This window comes from Mytilus edulis, chromosome 8 (assembly GCF_963676685.1).
Source record: "Mytilus edulis chromosome 8, xbMytEdul2.2, whole genome shotgun sequence".
Lineage (NCBI taxonomy): Eukaryota > Metazoa > Mollusca > Bivalvia > Mytilida > Mytilidae > Mytilus > Mytilus edulis.
In genome coordinates, this window is record NC_092351.1 from 11,158,831 (window position 1) to 11,184,034 (window position 25,204).

General features: G+C 32.2%; 1 protein-coding gene across 3 annotated transcripts in view; it reads left to right on the plus strand.

Moving 5' to 3' along the window:
* Positions 1 to 25,204, plus strand: part of LOC139484782 (protocadherin-9-like) — an 85,492-nt gene that overhangs the window by 17,944 nt on the left and 42,344 nt on the right. For 2 of the 3 annotated variants that reach the window (XM_071268744.1, XM_071268747.1), the window contains exon 2: positions 4,637 to 4,727. The gene's annotated coding sequence lies outside the window, so the exon portion shown is untranslated. Of the gene's footprint in view, positions 1 to 4,636; positions 4,728 to 9,208; positions 9,823 to 25,204 lie in introns of those variants that run through there. The other variant, XM_071268746.1, reaches the window with a different exon arrangement.

The window sequence follows — 25,204 nt, forward strand, 5'->3', positions numbered from 1 at the left end:
AAAAAAACCAGACAAACAATAGTACAAGAGGAAACGATGATAGTCAGTCGGAAGTGGATGATAAATGGCTGACCCATGTTAAGAGAGAGCCATATCTCTTGCACGTAACAGATACTCTTGTTGATTTCGAAAAAAAGAGCAGGCTAATGCCGCTACAAGGCAGAACTCACAACCGCAAAATATATGTAAACTAAGCAACTACTGAAAATAGACAGATCAGATCAAAATGGCCGTTTCAGATCATATTTGTTTTCTAGTGCTTACCAAAGAACATTGAACGAAAACAAAGTCATAGAAAATACTCAGGTAAAAATAGAGAATACAAAGAAATTCAAAATAGGAAGAAGGGACTGACTAATCCGGTTACTCGATCATTTTCCTTTTACGATAACAAAAATGTTCATGACTTGGAAGTTAGGACTTACACGACTTAACATGTATGTGACGAGGTTCAACTAATCTAATAACTACTAGGTCCTGCTCCCTTTACAAACAAGATTCACGACTTGGTAGTTAGGACTTTTACAACCCTATATGTGACGGGGTTTTCTAATGATTATTCGGTTCTCCAACTTTTAATCCCAATCATAACAATAACGTATACAAACGTTTATCAAGAAAAGTAAAGACAAAGTTTTTTGGTAAGTCTGTAGAGTTGAAAATTACGGAAATATTTGAAAGGCATAGACTTGCTTTTTGTCCTGTCTCTAAAGCAAACATATATCATGTCTTCTTTAATGTTCAAAATATCCTGTGCAATTGAAGAATTTCACTTTAACGCTTAGTTCACATTCAAAAACGTTAACATTGATTTTACAAAAACCGGTATGGCTTAAAAAGCGGACATCGGGGGACACGGAAGTAGACTGTGACGGAAACAGAAGTATATTTATTAAACATTCCAGTTCGCTCAACATTTCAGCAAGATAATAGCAGTACAAGTACAAATAAGGTATACGTTTATTTGTATACCTGTTATTTGATAAAGGTTGACTTATTGCAGGACAAACAGATTTCATTCGTATTATGTTCTATTCTAGATAATAAAAATAAATGATGAAAGCTTTGTATCTCTTGATCCTTTGATGGAAACACCTTCCTCGTAATTCAAGTATATGAAATTTACTGATATAAATCGTTGAGTATGCATCACAAAAGTAAAATTTCAATTGTGTTTAATGTCGCTTCGTATTTAACGGTTATTCTATGGGTGAGTTTACACATAGACAAAATTAAGAAGATGTGACATTCAATTAAGAAATCTTTTCATCTTAGCAACGGTATCTCGTGTCTATAAACAAAATTATAATACATCATGAATAATGATTCAGCTATTACAGTTCTGCAGTAAATATCACATTGCAGAACATTGCTAAATCACAAACTGTTGCCATGAAACCTAATTTACATAATTTAAACTAAACAAGGTTTTCTTTAATATTTGAAAGTCGATATATAAAAACATATGTCACATGATCTAATCAATTTTTCATTATGAACGGTGACTGAGGGAGAAAGGGGGACATAATGTTAAAAAAGCCTTGAAATGAATATCCATAGATGTTTTCTGTAAATTAAGCTGGAACGTGAATACATATAACAGATGATTTGTAACAATTTATATACTAAAAATTTGCAAATTCGTAATAATTGGAAATAAAGTAGGAGAATTTTAAGCAAGAAGCAAAGTTCTCACTTTTTAAAGCCCATTAAAAATAATAGGGGGCCCCACTTGTAAGCTAGAAGATATCACATGTGTAATGTTACTGAATACGTGAAAGAGGACTATTGCATATATATCACTGTAGAGACGTTTATTTTACCTTCTCTGAGAGTACGCACGTACAGCATTGTAATTGTACCGGCAGTGTTACATTCCAAGATAGAAATTCAAATAAAATAGTTATAAAATAAACGTGCCATTAACTGTTATAGTGGTAATTTTACAAAATAGTTTGCATATTCATGTAATTCAAGCATTATGCTATATAAAAGTATACCTTAAATATTTTTATTTTCAATTGTCACCTTATCTTATAAGGTGTTATCTGTAAGCTGCGCTTGTTTTCTCAACATTTGAATTATAAATAGATGAATGCTGTTGAAGGTAAGGAAGTTCTTAATTATTGATGAAATTTTGCATCACACTTTCTTATGTATGTTTTCATGTGTCCTTTGTGTTTTGCCAGTTTGGTTATATGTTCTAATTTGTGATTTTGTTCATTCGCCTTCTTGGCACTTCGAATCAGCTCAAAAGCTTTCTGCTTTGTTGAGCCTCTTCCAAGTTTTCCGTGACATGTGGAGCAGGAGCACCCTTCTTGGGCACCTGAAATCACCCTAGTTTTGGTGGAGTTCTTGTTGATCAGTCGTTAGTTTTCTGTTTTGTTGTTATTTGTCTTTGCGTCGTTTGTCTTCTTTCTTTCCATGCATTGTCAGTGTATTGTCAGTATATTGTCAGTGTATTGTCAGTGTATTGTCGGTGTATTGTCAGTGTATTGTCGGTGTATTATCAGTGTATTGTCGGTGTATTGTCAGTGTATTGTCGGTGTATTGCCAGTGTATTGTCGGTGTATTGTCGGTGTATTGTCGGTGTATTGTCGGTGTATTGTCAGTGTATTGTCGGTGTATTGTCAGTGTATTGTCGGTGTATTGTCGGTGTATTGCCGGTGTATTGCCGGTGTATTGTCGGTGTATTGTCGGTGTATTGTCGGTGTATTGTCGGTGTATTGTTGGTGTATTGTCGGTGTATTGTCGGTGTATTGTCGGTGTATTGCCAGTGTATTGTCGGTGTATTGCCAGTGTATTGTCGGTGTATTGTCGGTGTATTGTCGGTGTATTGTCGGTGTATTGTCGGTGTATTGTCAGTGTATTGTCAGTGTATTGGCGGTGTATTGTCGGTGTATTGTCAGTGTATTGTCGGTGTATTGTCAGTGTATTGTCAGTATATTGTCGGTGTATTGTCGGTGTATTGTCAGTGTATTGTCAGTTTGTTTTTGACTTATTTGTTTGAAAGTCCCTAATTTGGTATCTTTCGACTCCTTCCCTGTATACCATGTATATAGGAATTTTTTTTTTCTGAGACGAGTGCCTGTGATAACATTGTGCAAATGTGCATTATGCCAATTCAGGTGCTATAGTGTTGTAAGAAGCAATAATAATTTTAATAATAGTTTTCGGTATTCATGTATTGTGTTTTGTTGTCGTTTGCCTTTTCTTCGTTTTCGTTGGTTTTTTTTACCATGCATTGTCAGTGTATTGTCAGTTTGTTTCGACTTATTTGTGTGAATAAAACTTTATTATCTTTCGCCTCAGTCTCTTTTACTCAATATATTAACGTTGAAGGGGAAAAATCGAACCATCGACTTTGTTTAATGGGTTTACTTTTATAAATTGTTACTTGGATGGAGAGTTGTCTTATTGGCACTCATACCACATCTTCTTATATCTATTTCCAGAATTCTTCATAACATTGTTCAAATGTGCATTATGCCAATGCAGATGCTATTGTGTTGTAAGAATCAATAATATTACTGCTGACATCCTGGCTATAGTTATATAAACATTATGCCTAATGATGAAGACATTGTAATAACAATACCAGTATCATACCCCTGAGATTAATTACAATGTTTATACTGTACCAAAAACAGATCACATGGTTAATCATGTTTCTAAATACGAACTGACAACATTGGCATAGTTAACCTGTTGTTCAGAGCTTCCTAGAACTAGAGGAATAATAAATATGCAATTTCTAAATGACTAAATTGTAACCATGTATATATAAATTCTGTCTTTACTTATGAATCTATACCGTTTTACGAGTTTACTCAAGAGATGAATATCAAATGATCTCGTTTATTAAGCTTAATTTATCAAATTTATTTTCTTGTCATGTCATTTACTTAATCGGTTTAATAAATAAAGTCTCTCCAATAAAAAGGATGAAATGATACGTAATTCAAATAATTTCAGATATATGAGGAATGTCAAAAAGAGATATTCCGAATGGATGAACGTTATACGATGTATCAGAAATTCTCTTTATCTTGCTTAATTATGTTTAATAAATGAGAATACATTGTGGAATAATTTGATTAACGAAGACTTTTATCCATTTATTTGTACTTTGTGCAATTTCCTGTCGCCTTTCTTGATTAAAGGATGAAAAATGACATTAGACGACGCTTCCCGTGTCCAATTTGACAGGGAGAATCTATCTAATAACCAACGACATCAATTTGCTTTTAAATGGTATCACGTACTTATCTAAATGTTCATACATAGTTAAATGAATATTATAATTATATTTGAAAAAGATTTAACATAATATAAAGTAAAAATGGCGTGCGTCCGGCCAATTATCCACGTTACCTTCAAATTGTGCGATAATAGCATTCTTTCGTTATCAGTTAATTATAAATTTAAAAATTCGCCGTATTTTTAAACTTTCCTTGCCTTCGTCATTATCAAACTTGTAAAATAGGACAATTTTCTAATTTGATAATTATAATATTGAGTTGTTTTTTCAACCTTGATGGCGTGATTTTTCAATAATTATCTTATTAGTGAAGGACAATATTATAATAGTTATGAAGAACTATAATTTCCAATCTGAAAGCATGTTGTTTTTCAGATCACTGACATGTGACTGTGACGTGAAACAAAACGAGAGGAAGGATTTAAGAACTTTATTTTAATTCAACAATTTGTCTAACAGTAGAATGGTGAGTTTGTTTATATTTTCCTAAAAAATTATCACATTTTAACAAATCATGATGGAAGTATTAAAATATACATTATAACATTTGGCTAGATACAATATTCTAGATATATAGAAATCAAACATTGAAACTAAAAACGTCTTTAATAAAAATAGATTTTTAAAGCATGATTAAAACCTTTTAAAAGTTAACTTAAATAAGTTGGTGTTTTAACAAACAGTGGCAAATATCACATTTATTAATATTCAACTCATTGCGCAGGGTACATTTTTGAACAACTATGACTAGAATAGGAAAATGAAAGCATATTTGGTCGGGTTATTAACCGATACAATATAGGCTCCTTTTTGAATAGGTTTATTTTTGCCGCCAGATTAATTTTTCATCGGAAGATTTTGTTTTCTGCGACAAGCGTTTAAAACGACTGTCGTTAGTCGTGCAAAGTGAGGGAACTATAATGTACTGTATAGTATACTTCAAGTAAACGAAGTTGTGTTGAGCAAAAACAGATCAGTGAGGGAAAAAGAAAGAAACGGTATACATGTAGCATGAAAATAACGTCACAAGATGGAGTGATATTTCTTATTAAGAATTGTTGAATGGCATAAGGATCGTATACATTTGTACATATTGTTCGTGTGAAACTTTTATTTCGTCATCACAATATAAAAAGTAGAGTTTTATTTCAAAGAAAATAAGGCGTTCATTCATAAATATAGAATTATTTCAAATAAAAATAAATCTTTTACTAGTAATTCAAAGTTCCAAGCATACAAGCACGGCTGCCTGTCTGGTATTTGCCCCTGTTAATTATTTTGAGAAAGAACATATCAGATAGGATACGAGCATTGAACTATATATATACATTTCCTTTGTTTGGCATACACCAGAAACTAATTTATTTTGCATCCTAGTATTGAGACTAATGTCAGTTATAATGAAATATAGAGTTTTGCAAATTCTGACATATATTTCACTGGATTACTGTTGACAGCCACGGGTTACTGGTTGTTGTTTCTGTTGATGTACTTCTTGTTTTATTACATTGTAAAATGTCGATATGGAACATACGGTTCTTTTCGAAATTTTACTTGAAATATTTATCAATTTATATAGCAATTACACAAATAACTCTACATATATATCAATGTAAGCAAACAATTTCCCCTTCAATTATTCCACTTAAAACTACCAATAAAGATGGACGTTCGATAACATTTATTTGCCTTATCAGTATTTGGGGATATCATGGCGGGCGTTGTTTGGTCATCGATAAAACATTTTTATGACCCTGTTGATTAGTGGTCGACCATGAAAAGGGACAAAGGCTTCGTCAATATTGAACTTTCACACAAACAGTGTCACGAATGAAATAAAACTGATTATACTGATTAACATCTTTGATTTCGCGGTATTTTAAACTAGAGCCTTTCACCTTCATAATCTGTATCGTAAATCTAACTGTCTCCAAAAGCCTCAGAAAAGCTTACTTTGTTGTTTCCCCGAGTACATCCCTAGAGCTAACAACAAACCCTCAGAAAATAGTGTAATACTCGTGGATATGTTCTATAAATATTTAAAAGTAATATTAAGTATAAGTTAGTTAAGTATAAACAGAAAATATATGTCAGTCATTAAAGTCTCAGATTTCAGTTCTAAATCAAGCCGAGTGAGAGTCGTGCTTCCTGATACCGACCCGATTGTAAGATTTGATAATCTTTTAGGACATATGAACATGAAAATTTATAAAAGTTCTACTGAAGCTGGTTCTATAAATGCATGTCATTAAGGAATGACTGTAATATGTGTTCTGTCTATGAAGTAATAACATCAAAAATGTGGTTCACACTGTACACGGGTTATTTTAAAGTCTGCACCACATTTTTTTTATGTTATTTCGAATAGACAGATAAAATATTAGTTATTTTTCATAATTTAATTCTTAATTACACCTTATGTAAGAATCCGGGGTTTTGATTGGTTAATAGCCAGTGTATTTTTCACCAATTTACTGTTATCAAATGAATATCGTTCATTTTTAACGCCGCCGGGGTATTTGCTAAAAGGATATGCCTTTTTTACCCTCTCTGCCGTGGTATTTGCCAAAAAATACTCTATCCGACTGGACGCTTGTAACGTCACGGTCATCAATACGTTTTAGTACATTAACATTCGGTGTAATTAAACAGATATATCATGTTATTGAGGGGTATTTGCGAAAAATACCAGTCTTGAGAATGAATTTCCCTCGTCTTACGGCTCGTGAAATTTAACATTCTCTCGACTGGTATTTTTCGCAAATACCCCTCCTTAACATGTTATATCTGTTCAAAATTCCATTTTAAACCGGAGTAAACCATGAAAAAACGTTGATGACGTCACGGTTACATGACTAAATTATGTCTATATGCTGATAAACTAAACAACGTCAGCCAATCAGAAGACGCGTTACATCCAAAATTAAATTATTAATAAATAAACTCATCATAAATATCAGGATTGTAAAATATACACTTGACGGTGTATGCTATACAGACATCATAATTAATTAAAGCATTGTAAATCATCAATGCAGTTTTAAATGTTTTGTAGCTGCTAACAATTTATACATCCCTGGTTTTTAAATGTCAAGGTTTGGTCGTTACTGGTGAAGATTGTTCCAAAAAGGCGCTTTGGAAGAATGGAGTTTGTTTTTTAAGAAAATCGGAAGAAAAAAGAAGCGTCGGGATGAAAATTAATAAGAATCTGCCAATTTAAAGTTATACATGTATACGACTTGATACGACCTTGCAGGATATTAATAACCAACATGGTCAACCTCTGTGTGGTCAGTTTTCATGATTAATCAGCTTGTCATTAATGCCACCTTACATATACCGCAAATAAACACTTTACGGAACATGTCAACAATAGTCGAGACTTAAATTAACTTCGATTCACAACAATATATATATAATATATGATACGTTCCATCAAATTTGAAAATGCGCGAATTTGTAAAATATCGTGATATTTTAAGAATGTTTTGAAGCGAAACGTACAGGTAATTTTCCGAGTATCTTTCGTTTCTATTTTAGTTCAATCTTGAAACTGTGTTAGACCTTTTCTATTTTGGTAAACAGTAGCATTAAAGCGTACAGTTATACATACAATGTGTAATTTATGCATAGTTTCATCTATTGTTGAGCATGACTGTTTTGGAACGGCAAACTTTTATGATGACCATGCATGACTTTGTATTGAAGTAGAATACTTAAAATAGTCATGTGTTTCAGTTTTGAGCAGACCGTTGTTTCAGTGAGTTTAATTTTACAATAATTATAGTGTTAATGCAGATGCACTTACAATTAACCATTCAAATATAGAAATAGCTATGTTAGCATCATATTATGCCCAGTGCCCCTAGTCAAGCTTCAGTGACTGCTGATTGTGTTTGATTTGTAGTTTATTTTATGAAAAATGATTCGTTTTTATGATAGCTTTAGTAAGAGCATCTTGATGTGACTATGAGTTGGAGTTTTTATCTATAAAAATTGATGAAGCACACATTGCAGTAAAATGGCATTGTATATCTTGACCTGTAGAATAAGACTTGTCACTGGGTTTTAACTTAACATGATCAGCACGACGGTTGCCACATGTGGATCAGGATCTAATTACCCTTACGGAGCACCTGATATCACTCCCAGTTTTTGGTGTTTTATGTTTGTCTGTTTGTCTTTTTCGTTTTTTTTAGTCATGGTGTTGTCAGTTCATTTTCGACCTATAAGTTTGCATGTCCGTTTGGTATCTTTCGCCTATCTTTTACACTATATAGTGTCCAAGACAAGGGGAAGTTTTGTTGCCAGAAAACATTCTTAACCCCGGCTCATTCATTCTGGGTCCTTTTTTAGCTTACTATGTGGTATGGGTTTTATTATTAAAGTGTTGAAGGCCGTATAGTGACATATACATGTAGTTGTTAAAGTATCACATTATTTGGTTTCTGCGTGTGAAGTGTTGTCTCGTTGGCTGCACTGAATCAATCAATCAATCCCAATCTACTTATTTTTTTTTTTTTTTATAAAAGTCAGTATTGATCTGTTAATTATCTTATGTTGAAATTATTTTAAAAAATCAAAACTGTTTTACTCTCTTTTAAAAATAAATATTACGAACGCAGCCACAAATTACTGGCCAATAAGTGCAAACTCAATTTCTTTAACGTTGAACAGTTGGGGGCTCAATTATTTCTTGATTTTTATTTTCCTGATTTATGCAGTCCGCAGCACCTTTGGCAGTCTGCTGCATCTTGCACTCGATACTCTCTGTGGTCATCTTTAACGAGACGTTAATTCATTAGCGCTAATGATATTTGCATAAATTACGTTTTGTTTACCTCTGGTGTATTATCTGATAAGAAATAATACCGGAGTCAGAGACGGATGACAGCACAAGCTGTGTCCGGATCAGGTATAAAAGTGTCAGCTATCTTTTTTTCTGTTGTTGTAAATGGATTATTTTACAAGTTAAATGACAACATCCATTTTTTTAGGATTGAACGTAACATCAATAATTCGCTGACCTATTTTCCTTTAGTTTTAGTTTGGTGTTCGTCTCATTTAAGATTTTGGGTGGAAAACCGTTGTCACATAATATATATTTGTTTTGAGTTTCATTATTTTTTTTCAATTTTATTTGGAGATACTTTTATGTTTCGTATTCGAAAATTCTATCTGTCAAGATCATACATAGGTACAGGAAGAAATTTAAGATAAGACGTGTGGAGTTAATGATATATCTTGTAATTAATTGAATTAACTGCAGACTGCATGGTCATTAGTGTTTATAACTGAAGAACATCCAATGGTCTGGAGTATTGACCAATGGACAGTTCGGTGAGATGGATATAACACAGAAAGAAAACAAAAAGAAAAACATATTTCAATAGATGGTTCGTTAATGTGATATGAAGCGGACTGATAGGAATAAAGATTCATTGAAAGGGTGATATCAGATGGAAAAATTATGAAAATTTGATTTTGTGTCATTATAAACTGTAATAGAAATATTTGAAAAGAAACAGCACATCAAAGAATGAATGAATGAACGACAAAAGGTAAATAGTTTATGCTTGTCAGATTTCTTATTTAATTAGTTGGATTGTCACCATGCAGTTAACTATATCGTGTAATGAACGGTATTTTATAGTTTATCCGAAGTTCATCACAAAAGTCAATTAAACATATAATTGTGTTGAGGGGTTGGGCTAGCACCATGTAACACAAACTTCAAATGATGTCGTATACACGCTGCACGCGATGTCGTAGACTACATCATTCTAAAAAGTCTTCCCTTTTGTGACCGAGAATGCGTGAAAAATATCCAATATGCACAAATTCTATTTTGTGAAGTAAATGACTTCTGAAAATAAAATAAAAGACTTCTAAGACATAAATATACGAGAAAGAATAACTGTATATATACAATGACATTTAAAAAATCAATCAGAGCCCTCCAAACAAACCAAACAAACAAACAAACAAACAAACAAATGATTTACTTCTAAAATGCGCCCAATACAGGCGCGGATCCAGAGGGGGGTTCCGGGGGTTGGAACCCCCCTTTTTTTGGACGATCAATGCATTTGAATGGGGACATGTAATTGGAACCCCCCCCCCTTTTGTCCTGGGTTAGGAACCCCCCTTTTTAAAATGGTTGGATCCGCCCCTGCAATACGTGTTTTCTTCTAAACATTTTTGGGTTTCAGAGATATCTACATTTGATTGAGTTGATAATTTCAGTTTTGCAGATTAATTATGTGTAATTAAAACGAACACAGAGCACACATAAACATTTACATTCGGTTAGTAGTGAACTGAATGTCTTGAATATGTTTTTCTATTTCGACACTACATTAGATCATTCAATGGGTAACGTATGACAAAGTTTGTATTCAAACTGACCATCCTGATATGAAAAATTTTAGTGATTGCCGTACCATTTGTTAAAATTTATGGGGTAATAATTCAGTCGTTAAAGTCAATATTTATTTCAGGTACAAATGTATGGACTCCCCTGTCAGTCGATACAATTAGGGGTTTATTGCACGGTAGTCATGGCCGTGATTAATGGCCGAAAATTGACAAATAAATTGTTTTATGTGCTGTATTTCTGATTTGTAAATATCAATTATTTTACAAACTTTTACTTGTCCATTCATAGGCATTCATTAGAGTGTGTTACAATGACACTGTTGATAGCTGACTACAAGACAGAATAAAACCTTAGAGATCTTTCTCTTTTCTCAAAATATCTCAGAAGTATAATATGATTACAAATATAAGTTTCATGACTGTTAGTTGTATTTTATTCAAAATTTTAAACGATATAGATATCCAAAATCTGATATATGGTGTGAAGCTCTGGTTTTTTTAAAATGAATATGCAGCAATAGTTAGTCCCGTTCGAAGAATCTATACTTTCAGTTGCCGACACCTTCTTACTGGCTGTTATATATATGGTCTTTTTCGTTTTATTGTATCAAATTAACAGAGTGTACTTGATATCTTCTAATTTTTTATTTTTTACATTTAGTTCAATGTTGAGCTATTATATATAGTTCGCAGGTTTACTGTTTATGTTTGATTGATATAAATCACAATTTGTAAAAGTAAACCATTATCATATAGCACAGGCACTTGTCTCAGAATTCCCCCCCCCCCTATATACCTTAATATAACAAGGTATATAGGAATTTTTTTTCTGAGACAAGTGCCTGTGCATTATAGGTCAAAGTACGGTCTTCAACACGGAGCCTTGGCTCACACCAAACAGCAAGCTTTGTCCCCTTTCACGGGTTTTCTATGTATGGACCTTTTAAACTTTCTTGTTTAAAAATGTGGAAATAAGAAAGTACTGACAATGAGAGAACCATTCAGCATGTAAAACCCAAAGGAAAAGGATGTCAACAACTACAGCCAACCGTATACGGCATTTTCTGACTATAACGGTACCAGTATATGTACTCTTGTGTTGCGTTACCAGTATGTAATATATAACAAGCCAATGATGATGGGAGTTTTTAATGACCTTGACTGGCTATACAGCCCTCGCACGGTTGGATAAGAGACCAATAGTTTACCGTAGACCTTTTATGTAGCTTATACTTTAAGGGTTGACCTTGGACTTTATATGCGAACAAAAGGGAGATTTGGGATATGCATGTTAATGAGACTTATGCAGAAGCCAAATTAATGAAATAACCAAATGTTTTACACCTAGAGGTATCTTATATAATTGTAGAATAATCTGTGTTCATTGTTGAAGGCCGTATGGTAACTTATATAGTTGTTTATTTCTGTGTCATTTGGTCTCTTGTGTAGAGTTGTCTCATTGGCAATCACTGGTCACATCTCTTCTTTTTTATATTTATGTCTTTTCCATCTCAAAGTAGAATAGTGACACCGAACCGTCTTCATAGGACCATACTTACAAAGAACCGTCTTCATAGGACCATATTTACAAAGAACCGTCTTCATAGGACCATATTTACAAAGAATAGATTTCGAACTACGGTGGTCAGTTCAAGCTTTATTTAATTACAGATCATTTTATGCTGAAATGAGCATTCACAATTATAATCAGTTTAATTTCAATTAGTTTGGTTGCCTGCTGAGATTGACCAAATCATCAATTTAATAAATTCTATAATTGAATAGGAGTTAAAAGCAGCATAAAGACATCTTCTTGACGCACTGCTGGTACAGGGTCAACAACCAATTGTTATCCATTTTCATTGTCAATTGTGGTCTTGTTGTCGTACACGTTGCATGTGGAGACAAACATAATGTTCATTCTTTACTTTTCGCCATCTTGTCACAAACACTTAAAGTCAAATGAGAACTTTGCATGGTTCCTGTTTATATCATAGCACTTTTAAATTTTAATTCAGTAAACGAATAATAAAACAACTTTAATACAAGCGTTTGAAGTTACGATCTGTCGACAGTATACGAGATTTGATTGTTGAATCTCCCGGCGTATATATCGTGGGAGAAGACCGCCCCAAACTGCGACTTTTAGTCCAAACATATAGATACTTTTGTTTATTCATTATTACTTCAATTATGATATACCATGTATTTTTATTCGGGGAGGGATTATATGTAACTGTTAAGTTTATGCAGTTGCATCAGCAACAAAACGATTTTTATAGTCAAATATTTTATAATTCTGACATAAAATCTAAATGGATGTATATATATGAAAGTTGATTGGTTGCATGTTGTTGTTTACCGTCTGTCATATTTGTTTTTCATAAATTGTTTTGTCATAAATTCGGCCGTTAGTTTTCTCAATTGATTTTTTTCCTATTTTTCATGTCGGGGCCTTTTATAGCCGACCATACCGTATGGGTTTTTCTCATTGGTTCGGTCTTACGATTACCTATAATAGCTAACATATACTTCATTTGGACTTTGGTGGATATATGTCTCATCGGCATTGCCTCATACCAATTGTCATCAGAAAGGTCTATATATATATAAATATTTTCTGTGTACACGTTTACTTAAATTTAACAGACTGTCTATGTTTCAATAATATCCTTGTTGTTGAATTAAGGAAAAAAACAACAAACAAACAAATAAAATATTGCTCTTTAGTCCAAAACATTCCTTCAATACACGGCTAGGTGACCAGAAGATTTATTACATGCCTGGTTCCTTGTTCAGATGATAAATGAACGACACGGTTTACGAGATCTATGTCGAAATACATTTAACTTTGATGTTTGATTGAGATAAAACAAAACAATGTTAACTTTGTACTGAAAGTTATTTTATACTTTGGGATTTCAAAAATATTATGTTATGTCCTAACAAATTGAAGAGTCTAAGGCTGAACATGTGTCGATTGACTGGGGGAAAAAACGGCCTTACAAACAATAGTTTTCAAAAATATTATTTGAATTTTAATGTGTATATTATATTGTCCACAATTACACAATTAAATTTTCATATTCAGATATTGATGATTTCAAAATCGTTAATTTTCAAAATTTGCCATATTGTCAATCCCATAATTATAACCATTATATTTTTGACACGGAATGAAGACAACAAAGGGGTCATGCAAACATTTTCCACCCGATAGAACAGAAATGTAATAAACGGTTTTAGAGAGTTCAGTCCAGTGAAAGTGTCATATTTATAATCTCTATACTTTGTGGTTCAATAATATGTGGTTTTTAGGGTTGTTATAGTTGTTATATGGCAAAGCAGAATAACTTGCAATATTTACGGATGTTTCTGTCTCCTGTTTTCTTCCTTTTGTTTATACAAAATACATACTAAATTCGACTGTCATTTATATTTTTACATAGTGGCACAGTGTTTCCACCACACCGGTAATTCGGTCTTTCGTCTTTCTTGTTGGCCATTTTCTGTGGGTTTTTTTAGCCAATGGAGAACATCCTAAAAGGCAGATTCTTCCTTTTGCGCCACAACCCTTTTCGCCAGTAATATGTTTATGCCATTCGTTTTAAAACTAATTAGTATGTATCATTCATCCCTTGCGCCAAAAGTTGAAATACGACTGCACAACATTAAGTTAAAAACTAATTTTAATAATGAAAATTATGCCTTCCTCATACTCTTTTTAAATGGATATCGTAAGTATAACCGTCAGATCACATCCATTTTAATATTACATTGACAGCTATCAACAATATAAAGGTTTGTTATTCCAACTTTGAGGAATAATGTAATAAAATAACAGTTTTTACACGCTTTGAACACTGTCTTGCTTGGAATAACCAGATGTCTCTTGCAAAACACATACCCTCCTTGTAAGGCTTTATAGTTATGCATCGTTAATTAATTTTAGTAATTTTGGCCCAAAACCTGATGATTTTTATCCTTGTACTACTAGAGTACTCAAGAACTTTATATATAAACTTCAATCGGTTAAAAACTTGTGTTGCTTTTGCTAAACCCATTACAAATGTGACCCTTATTTCATGGTCACGAAGGCATTTTTTCCTCTGAATTTGTTCAGTCCCAGTTTGAACTCATATTTCTACAATACCTTGCAAATGTCATACAAAAGGAAATTATTTAGCATCTTTTCAATTTTTCAAGATTCCAATACTTAAAAGCCAAATTATTCCAAGTGGATGGTTCTCAATTCTAATAGTTAAATTATAAACCCAACCTTCGACTGAATCATCGACCAATTTATACAATTATTGATATTTTCAATTTTGGACCAAGAAACCAAAAATATCCATTATCAATCAAAGAAGAAGGAATGCAAAGTTTTCCCTTTCACTGAACGGAAACTAATTTGATGTGAATAGTAAAAGAGTAAATAGCTTAATTAATACCTTGTCAAAGGTTTCCCGCGGTTTAGTGTATGGCGGATTTGCATTCACCATCCGTTATGAAGTGACATTTATATCGAGATGTCCTTTTAGAGCTATTTAATTCAGTACGTGTTAAAATCTCCTGCTGATCTATTAAAAATTTATTGTGTGAATATATTGCATTATAATGAAGTCAACTAAAGAGAGACAACTCTGTCACATCATTGCATAACTAGTCATAGTACTACTTTTGAGGTGGCACGGTAGTATTTCCTGGCCCATAGGGATAATGATAGCCTTTTTAGAATTTTCACCACTTTCTAACACTGCAAAAAAATCTACATTCACACTTAACTGAAGTACTTTCATTTTACTATTCAGAAATGAATTTGAATATGTATCATGACCGTTTACTTTTTTTGCTATTTTTAGAAACCTAAGGCCACTAGTAATTTTAGGTCTTTTATGGTGCAGTGAATACAAAATTTAAAAAAATTCTCAAAAATTCATTTTCATCTGTATGTAAAATTATTTCATATTTTTCTACACCTGATTCATCCCTCGGTTTGGGAAAGTATGTTCAGTTGATACTGTATTTTTTGTCCAATCACACTGTTTAGATACATTTACCTAAGTAGGGTACACAAAAGAGCAACCTAAATTCTGGAATGCAAATACTACCGTGCCACCTTAACCAAGACCTAACAAACTTGAAACCAGTCATGACACCTATGAGGCATAGACTTCTTACTTTGGAACATATTACAATAAAGAATACTAGTCTGCACTCATTTCTTATAAAAAAAAAATGAAACATTACATCCCTACCCCATCTGGCAGATTTTCACTTTTTTTCATCTTACCATTTTGACTTAAGAAGTGAACAAAACCCAAATATATGATGTTTCAAATCAACACAGAAGTCAAACATGGTGATTTAGGAGGAATTATTGGATTGCCAACTCTGTTTATGGTTAATCTGAGTAAAAGAAACAGTTTAATCACCAAATCATGAAAACTGATATTAAAGTCCATTCCACATTTTACAGCATGCCTTACATTACTTTAAACATTTTCAGATTATGAGGGCAATACAACAAGAGTGTTTAGATTGCAGTTAACTATTATTCCGTAACCTTTTTGACAATACATGTACTAGAATACATCTCTAAGTTGACTGATTGTCTATTTCTCATGTATGCATTAAGTTAAATTATGTCCCCTTACATAATCAATTTGCATTTATTGTGCTTTTCACTGTCAGAAAATCTTAACAACTAATGGTATTTGCATGGAAAATGAATAAACCATTTAATCTTGCTGATATAGCATCATAAATACATTCTTTGTCAAAAATAATGTCTATTCAATGTACAGAAACCCCTATTTCTATCTCTATTTCATACCAATATGAGAGCTAAATGAATAAGTAAGGACCCCTTAACCACTTACTGGTTCCCCAAAAGCTCCTACTGGTGTCATGTAACATCAGAACTACTAATTAAACCTTAAGAAAGCTAGTATAGCTGTACTTACGTTGAAAAAAAATAAGAAATTATGCAATTTATTTATTTCGGTGAAAATAATAGGATGAACATGCAACCGTAGAATGTCGCGTCTCAAATTTCAGTGGTTGCACATGTGTCAGACACTGCGAAAAGTTAAAGCGAGCATTTATAATTAAAAATGTATTGCAAGTTACATAAATATAATGAAGTTCTACTTTCTATGAAAATTTTTACATTATTACCTACAGATCAGGCAAAATTTGCTGAATCAGCAATTTTTACTCTCAGGGGTGGAATTTAAGGCTTGTTTTATCATAGTTGCACTTAATCAACTTTTTATTGATAAACTTACAAATTGCATAGGTAAAAAAAGTTCCTTCATTGATTTAGTGTAAAAATATATATCCCCCTTAAGGTGGCACGGTAGTATTTCCTGGCCCATAGGGATAATGATAGCCTTTTTAGAATTTTCACCACTTTCTAACACTGCAAAAAAATCTACATTCACACTTAACTGAAGTACTTTCATTTTACTATTCAGAAATGAATTTGAATATGTATCATGACCGTTTACTTTTTTTGCTATTTTTAGAAACCTAAGGCCACTAGTAATTTTAGGTCTTTTATGGTGCAGTGAATACAAAATTTAAAAAAATTCTCAAAAATTCATTTTCATCTGTATGTAAAATTATTTCATATTTTTCTACACCTGATTCATCCCTCGGTTTGGGAAAGTATGTTCAGTTGATACTGTATTTTTTGTCCAATCACACTGTTTAGATACATTTACCTAAGTAGGGTACACAAAAGAGCAACCTAAATTCTGGAATGCAAATACTACCGTGCCACCTTAACCAAGACCTAACAAACTTGAAACCAGTCATGACACCTATGAGGCATAGACTTCTTACTTTGGAACATATTACAATAAAGAATACTAGTCTGCACTCATTTCTTATAAAAAAAAAATGAAACATTACATCCCTACCCCATCTGGCAGATTTTCACTTTTTTTCATCTTACCATTTTGACTTAAGAAGTGAACAAAACCCAAATATATGATGTTTCAAATCAACACAGAAGTCAAACATGGTGATTTAGGAGGAATTATTGGATTGCCAACTCTGTTTATGGTTAATCTGAGTAAAAGAAACAGTTTAATCACCAAATCATGAAAACTGATATTAAAGTCCATTCCACATTTTACAGCATGCCTTACATTACTTTAAACATTTTCAGATTATGAGGGCAATACAACAAGAGTGTTTAGATTGCAGTTAACTATTATTCCGTAACCTTTTTGACAATACATGTACTAGAATACATCTCTAAGTTGACTGATTGTCTATTTCTCATGTATGCATTAAGTTAAATTATGTCCCCTTACATAATCAATTTGCATTTATTGTGCTTTTCACTGTCAGAAAATCTTAACAACTAATGGTATTTGCATGGAAAATGAATAAACCATTTAATCTTGCTGATATAGCATCATAAATACATTCTTTGTCAAAAATAATGTCTATTCAATGTACAGAAACCCCTATTTCTATCTCTATTTCATACCAATATGAGAGCTAAATGAATAAGTAAGGACCCCTTAACCACTTACTGGTTCCCCAAAAGCTCCTACTGGTGTCATGTAACATCAGAACTACTAATTAAACCTTAAGAAAGCTAGTATAGCTGTACTTACGTTGAAAAAAAATAAGAAATTATGCAATTTATTTATTTCGGTGAAAATAATAGGATGAACATGCAACCGTAGAATGTCGCGTCTCAAATTTCAGTGGTTGCACATGTGTCAGACACTGCGAAAAGTTAAAGCGAGCATTTATAATTAAAAATGTATTGCAAGTTACATAAATATAATGAAGTTCTACTTTCTATGAAAATTTTTACATTATTACCTACAGATCAGGCAAAATTTGCTGAATCAGCAATTTTTACTCTCAGGGGTGGAATTTAAGGCTTGTTTTATCATAGTTGCACTTAATCAACTTTTTATTGATAAACTTACAAATTGCATAGGTAAAAAAAGTTCCTTCATTGATTTAGTGTAAAAATATATATCCCCCTTAAGGTGGCACGGTAGTATTTCCTGGCCCATAGGGATAATGATAGCCTTTTTAGAATTTTCACCACTTTCTAACACTGCAAAAAAATCTACATTCACACTTAACTGAAGTACTTTCATTTTACTATTCAGAAATGAATTTGAATATGTATCATGACCGTTTACTTTTTTTGCTATTTTTAGAAACCTAAGGCCACTAGTAATTTTAGGTCTTTTATGGTGCAGTGAATACAAAATTTAAAAAAATTCTCAAAAATTCATTTTCATCTGTATGTAAAATTATTTCATATTTTTCTACACCTGATTCATCCCTCGGTTTGGGAAAGTATGTTCAGTTGATACTGTATTTTTTGTCCAATCACACTGTTTAGATACATTTACCTAAGTAGGGTACACAAAAGAGCAACCTAAATTCTGGAATGCAAATACTACCGTGCCACCTTAACCAAGACCTAACAAACTTGAAACCAGTCATGACACCTATGAGGCATAGACTTCTTACTTTGGAACATATTACAATAAAGAATACTAGTCTGCACTCATTTCTTATAAAAAAAAAATGAAACATTACATCCCTACCCCATCTGGCAGATTTTCACTTTTTTTCATCTTACCATTTTGACTTAAGAAGTGAACAAAACCCAAATATATGATGTTTCAAATCAACACAGAAGTCAAACATGGTGATTTAGGAGGAATTATTGGATTGCCAACTCTGTTTATGGTTAATCTGAGTAAAAGAAACAGTTTAATCACCAAATCATGAAAACTGATATTAAAGTCCATTCCACATTTTACAGCATGCCTTACATTACTTTAAACATTTTCAGATTATGAGGGCAATACAACAAGAGTGTTTAGATTGCAGTTAACTATTATTCCGTAACCTTTTTGACAATACATGTACTAGAATACATCTCTAAGTTGACTGATTGTCTATTTCTCATGTATGCATTAAGTTAAATTATGTCCCCTTACATAATCAATTTGCATTTATTGTGCTTTTCACTGTCAGAAAATCTTAACAACTAATGGTATTTGCATGGAAAATGAATAAACCATTTAATCTTGCTGATATAGCATCATAAATACATTCTTTGTCAAAAATAATGTCTATTCAATGTACAGAAACCCCTATTTCTATCTCTATTTCATACCAATATGAGAGCTAAATGAATAAGTAAGGACCCCTTAACCACTTACTGGTTCCCCAAAAGCTCCTACTGGTGTCATGTAACATCAGAACTACTAATTAAACCTTAAGAAAGCTAGTATAGCTGTACTTACGTTGAAAAAAAATAAGAAATTATGCAATTTATTTATTTCGGTGAAAATAATAGGATGAACATGCAACCGTAGAATGTCGCGTCTCAAATTTCAGTGGTTGCACATGTGTCAGACACTGCGAAAAGTTAAAGCGAGCATTTATAATTAAAAATGTATTGCAAGTTACATAAATATAATGAAGTTCTACTTTCTATGAAAATTTTTACATTATTACCTACAGATCAGGCAAAATTTGCTGAATCAGCAATTTTTACTCTCAGGGGTGGAATTTAAGGCTTGTTTTATCATAGTTGCACTTAATCAACTTTTTATTGATAAACTTACAAATTGCATAGGTAAAAAAAGTTCCTTCATTGATTTAGTGTAAAAATATATATCCCCCTTAACCAAGACCTAACAAACTTGAAACCAGTCATGACACCTATGAGGCATAGACTTCTTACTTTGGAACATATTACAATAAAGAATACTAGTCTGCACTCATTTCTTATAAAAAAAAAATGAAACATTACATCCCTACCCCATCTGGCAGATTTTCACTTTTTTTCATCTTACCATTTTGACTTAAGAAGTGAACAAAACCCAAATATATGATGTTTCAAATCAACACAGAAGTCAAACATGGTGATTTAGGAGGAATTATTGGATTGCCAACTCTGTTTATGGTTAATCTGAGTAAAAGAAACAGTTTAATCACCAAATCATGAAAACTGATATTAAAGTCCATTCCACATTTTACAGCATGCCTTACATTACTTTAAACATTTTCAGATTATGAGGGCAATACAACAAGAGTGTTTAGATTGCAGTTAACTATTATTCCGTAACCTTTTTGACAATACATGTACTAGAATACATCTCTAAGTTGACTGATTGTCTATTTCTCATGTATGCATTAAGTTAAATTATGTCCCCTTACATAATCAATTTGCATTTATTGTGCTTTTCACTGTCAGAAAATCTTAACAACTAATGGTATTTGCATGGAAAATGAATAAACCATTTAATCTTGCTGATATAGCATCATAAATACATTCTTTGTCAAAAATAATGTCTATTCAATGTACAGAAACCCCTATTTCTATCTCTATTTCATACCAATATGAGAGCTAAATGAATAAGTAAGGACCCCTTAACCACTTACTGGTTCCCCAAAAGCTCCTACTGGTGTCATGTAACATCAGAACTACTAATTAAACCTTAAGAAAGCTAGTATAGCTGTACTTACGTTGAAAAAAAATAAGAAATTATGCAATTTATTTATTTCGGTGAAAATAATAGGATGAACATGCAACCGTAGAATGTCGCGTCTCAAATTTCAGTGGTTGCACATGTGTCAGACACTGCGAAAAGTTAAAGCGAGCATTTATAATTAAAAATGTATTGCAAGTTACATAAATATAATGAAGTTCTACTTTCTATGAAAATTTTTACATTATTACCTACAGATCAGGCAAAATTTGCTGAATCAGCAATTTTTACTCTCAGGGGTGGAATTTAAGGCTTGTTTTATCATAGTTGCACTTAATCAACTTTTTATTGATAAACTTACAAATTGCATAGGTAAAAAAAGTTCCTTCATTGATTTAGTGTAAAAATATATATCCCCCTTAAGGTGGCACGGTAGTATTTCCTGGCCCATAGGGATAATGATAGCCTTTTTAGAATTTTCACCACTTTCTAACACTGCAAAAAAATCTACATTCACACTTAACTGAAGTACTTTCATTTTACTATTCAGAAATGAATTTGAATATGTATCATGACCGTTTACTTTTTTTGCTATTTTTAGAAACCTAAGGCCACTAGTAATTTTAGGTCTTTTATGGTGCAGTGAATACAAAATTTAAAAAAATTCTCAAAAATTCATTTTCATCTGTATGTAAAATTATTTCATATTTTTCTACACCTGATTCATCCCTCGGTTTGGGAAAGTATGTTCAGTTGATACTGTATTTTTTGTCCAATCACACTGTTTAGATACATTTACCTAAGTAGGGTACACAAAAGAGCAACCTAAATTCTGGAATGCAAATACTACCGTGCCACCTTAACCAAGACCTAACAAACTTGAAACCAGTCATGACACCTATGAGGCATAGACTTCTTACTTTGGAACATATTACAATAAAGAATACTAGTCTGCACTCATTTCTTATAAAAAAAAAATGAAACATTACATCCCTACCCCATCTGGCAGATTTTCACTTTTTTTCATCTTACCATTTTGACTTAAGAAGTGAACAAAACCCAAATATATGATGTTTCAAATCAACACAGAAGTCAAACATGGTGATTTAGGAGGAATTATTGGATTGCCAACTCTGTTTATGGTTAATCTGAGTAAAAGAAACAGTTTAATCACCAAATCATGAAAACTGATATTAAAGTCCATTCCACATTTTACAGCATGCCTTACATTACTTTAAACATTTTCAGATTATGAGGGCAATACAACAAGAGTGTTTAGATTGCAGTTAACTATTATTCCGTAACCTTTTTGACAATACATGTACTAGAATACATCTCTAAGTTGACTGATTGTCTATTTCTCATGTATGCATTAAGTTAAATTATGTCCCCTTACATAATCAATTTGCATTTATTGTGCTTTTCACTGTCAGAAAATCTTAACAACTAATGGTATTTGCATGGAAAATGAATAAACCATTTAATCTTGCTGATATAGCATCATAAATACATTCTTTGTCAAAAATAATGTCTATTCAATGTACAGAAACCCCTATTTCTATCTCTATTTCATACCAATATGAGAGCTAAATGAATAAGTAAGGACCCCTTAACCACTTACTGGTTCCCCAAAAGCTCCTACTGGTGTCATGTAACATCAGAACTACTAATTAAACCTTAAGAAAGCTAGTATAGCTGTACTTACGTTGAAAAAAAATAAGAAATTATGCAATTTATTTATTTCGGTGAAAATAATAGGATGAACATGCAACCGTAGAATGTCGCGTCTCAAATTTCAGTGGTTGCACATGTGTCAGACACTGCGAAAAGTTAAAGCGAGCATTTATAATTAAAAATGTATTGCAAGTTACATAAATATAATGAAGTTCTACTTTCTATGAAAATTTTTACATTATTACCTACAGATCAGGCAAAATTTGCTGAATCAGCAATTTTTACTCTCAGGGGTGGAATTTAAGGCTTGTTTTATCATAGTTGCACTTAATCAACTTTTTATTGATAAACTTACAAATTGCATAGGTAAAAAAAGTTCCTTCATTGATTTAGTGTAAAAATATATATCCCCCTTAAGGTGGCACGGTAGTATTTCCTGGCCCATAGGGATAATGATAGCCTTTTTAGAATTTTCACCACTTTCTAACACTGCAAAAAAATCTACATTCACACTTAACTGAAGTACTTTCATTTTACTATTCAGAAATGAATTTGAATATGTATCATGACCGTTTACTTTTTTTGCTATTTTTAGAAACCTAAGGCCACTAGTAATTTTAGGTCTTTTATGGTGCAGTGAATACAAAATTTAAAAAAATTCTCAAAAATTCATTTTCATCTGTATGTAAAATTATTTCATATTTTTCTACACCTGATTCATCCCTCGGTTTGGGAAAGTATGTTCAGTTGATACTGTATTTTTTGTCCAATCACACTGTTTAGATACATTTACCTAAGTAGGGTACACAAAAGAGCAACCTAAATTCTGGAATGCAAATACTACCGTGCCACCTTAACCAAGACCTAACAAACTTGAAACCAGTCATGACACCTATGAGGCATAGACTTCTTACTTTGGAACATATTACAATAAAGAATACTAGTCTGCACTCATTTCTTATAAAAAAAAAATGAAACATTACATCCCTACCCCATCTGGCAGATTTTCACTTTTTTTCATCTTACCATTTTGACTTAAGAAGTGAACAAAACCCAAATATATGATGTTTCAAATCAACACAGAAGTCAAACATGGTGATTTAGGAGGAATTATTGGATTGCCAACTCTGTTTATGGTTAATCTGAGTAAAAGAAACAGTTTAATCACCAAATCATGAAAACTGATATTAAAGTCCATTCCACATTTTACAGCATGCCTTACATTACTTTAAACATTTTCAGATTATGAGGGCAATACAACAAGAGTGTTTAGATTGCAGTTAACTATTATTCCGTAACCTTTTTGACAATACATGTACTAGAATACATCTCTAAGTTGACTGATTGTCTATTTCTCATGTATGCATTAAGTTAAATTATGTCCCCTTACATAATCAATTTGCATTTATTGTGCTTTTCACTGTCAGAAAATCTTAACAACTAATGGTATTTGCATGGAAAATGAATAAACCATTTAATCTTGCTGATATAGCATCATAAATACATTCTTTGTCAAAAATAATGTCTATTCAATGTACAGAAACCCCTATTTCTATCTCTATTTCATACCAATATGAGAGCTAAATGAATAAGTAAGGACCCCTTAACCACTTACTGGTTCCCCAAAAGCTCCTACTGGTGTCATGTAACATCAGAACTACTAATTAAACCTTAAGAAAGCTAGTATAGCTGTACTTACGTTGAAAAAAAATAAGAAATTATGCAATTTATTTATTTCGGTGAAAATAATAGGATGAACATGCAACCGTAGAATGTCGCGTCTCAAATTTCAGTGGTTGCACATGTGTCAGACACTGCGAAAAGTTAAAGCGAGCATTTATAATTAAAAATGTATTGCAAGTTACATAAATATAATGAAGTTCTACTTTCTATGAAAATTTTTACATTATTACCTACAGATCAGGCAAAATTTGCTGAATCAGCAATTTTTACTCTCAGGGGTGGAATTTAAGGCTTGTTTTATCATAGTTGCACTTAATCAACTTTTTATTGATAAACTTACAAATTGCATAGGTAAAAAAAGTTCCTTCATTGATTTAGTGTAAAAATATATATCCCCCTTAAGGTGGCACGGTAGTATTTCCTGGCCCATAGGGATAATGATAGCCTTTTTAGAATTTTCACCACTTTCTAACACTGCAAAAAAATCTACATTCACACTTAACTGAAGTACTTTCATTTTACTATTCAGAAATGAATTTGAATATGTATCATGACCGTTTACTTTTTTTGCTATTTTTAGAAACCTAAGGCCACTAGTAATTTTAGGTCTTTTATGGTGCAGTGAATACAAAATTTAAAAAAATTCTCAAAAATTCATTTTCATCTGTATGTAAAATTATTTCATATTTTTCTACACCTGATTCATCCCTCGGTT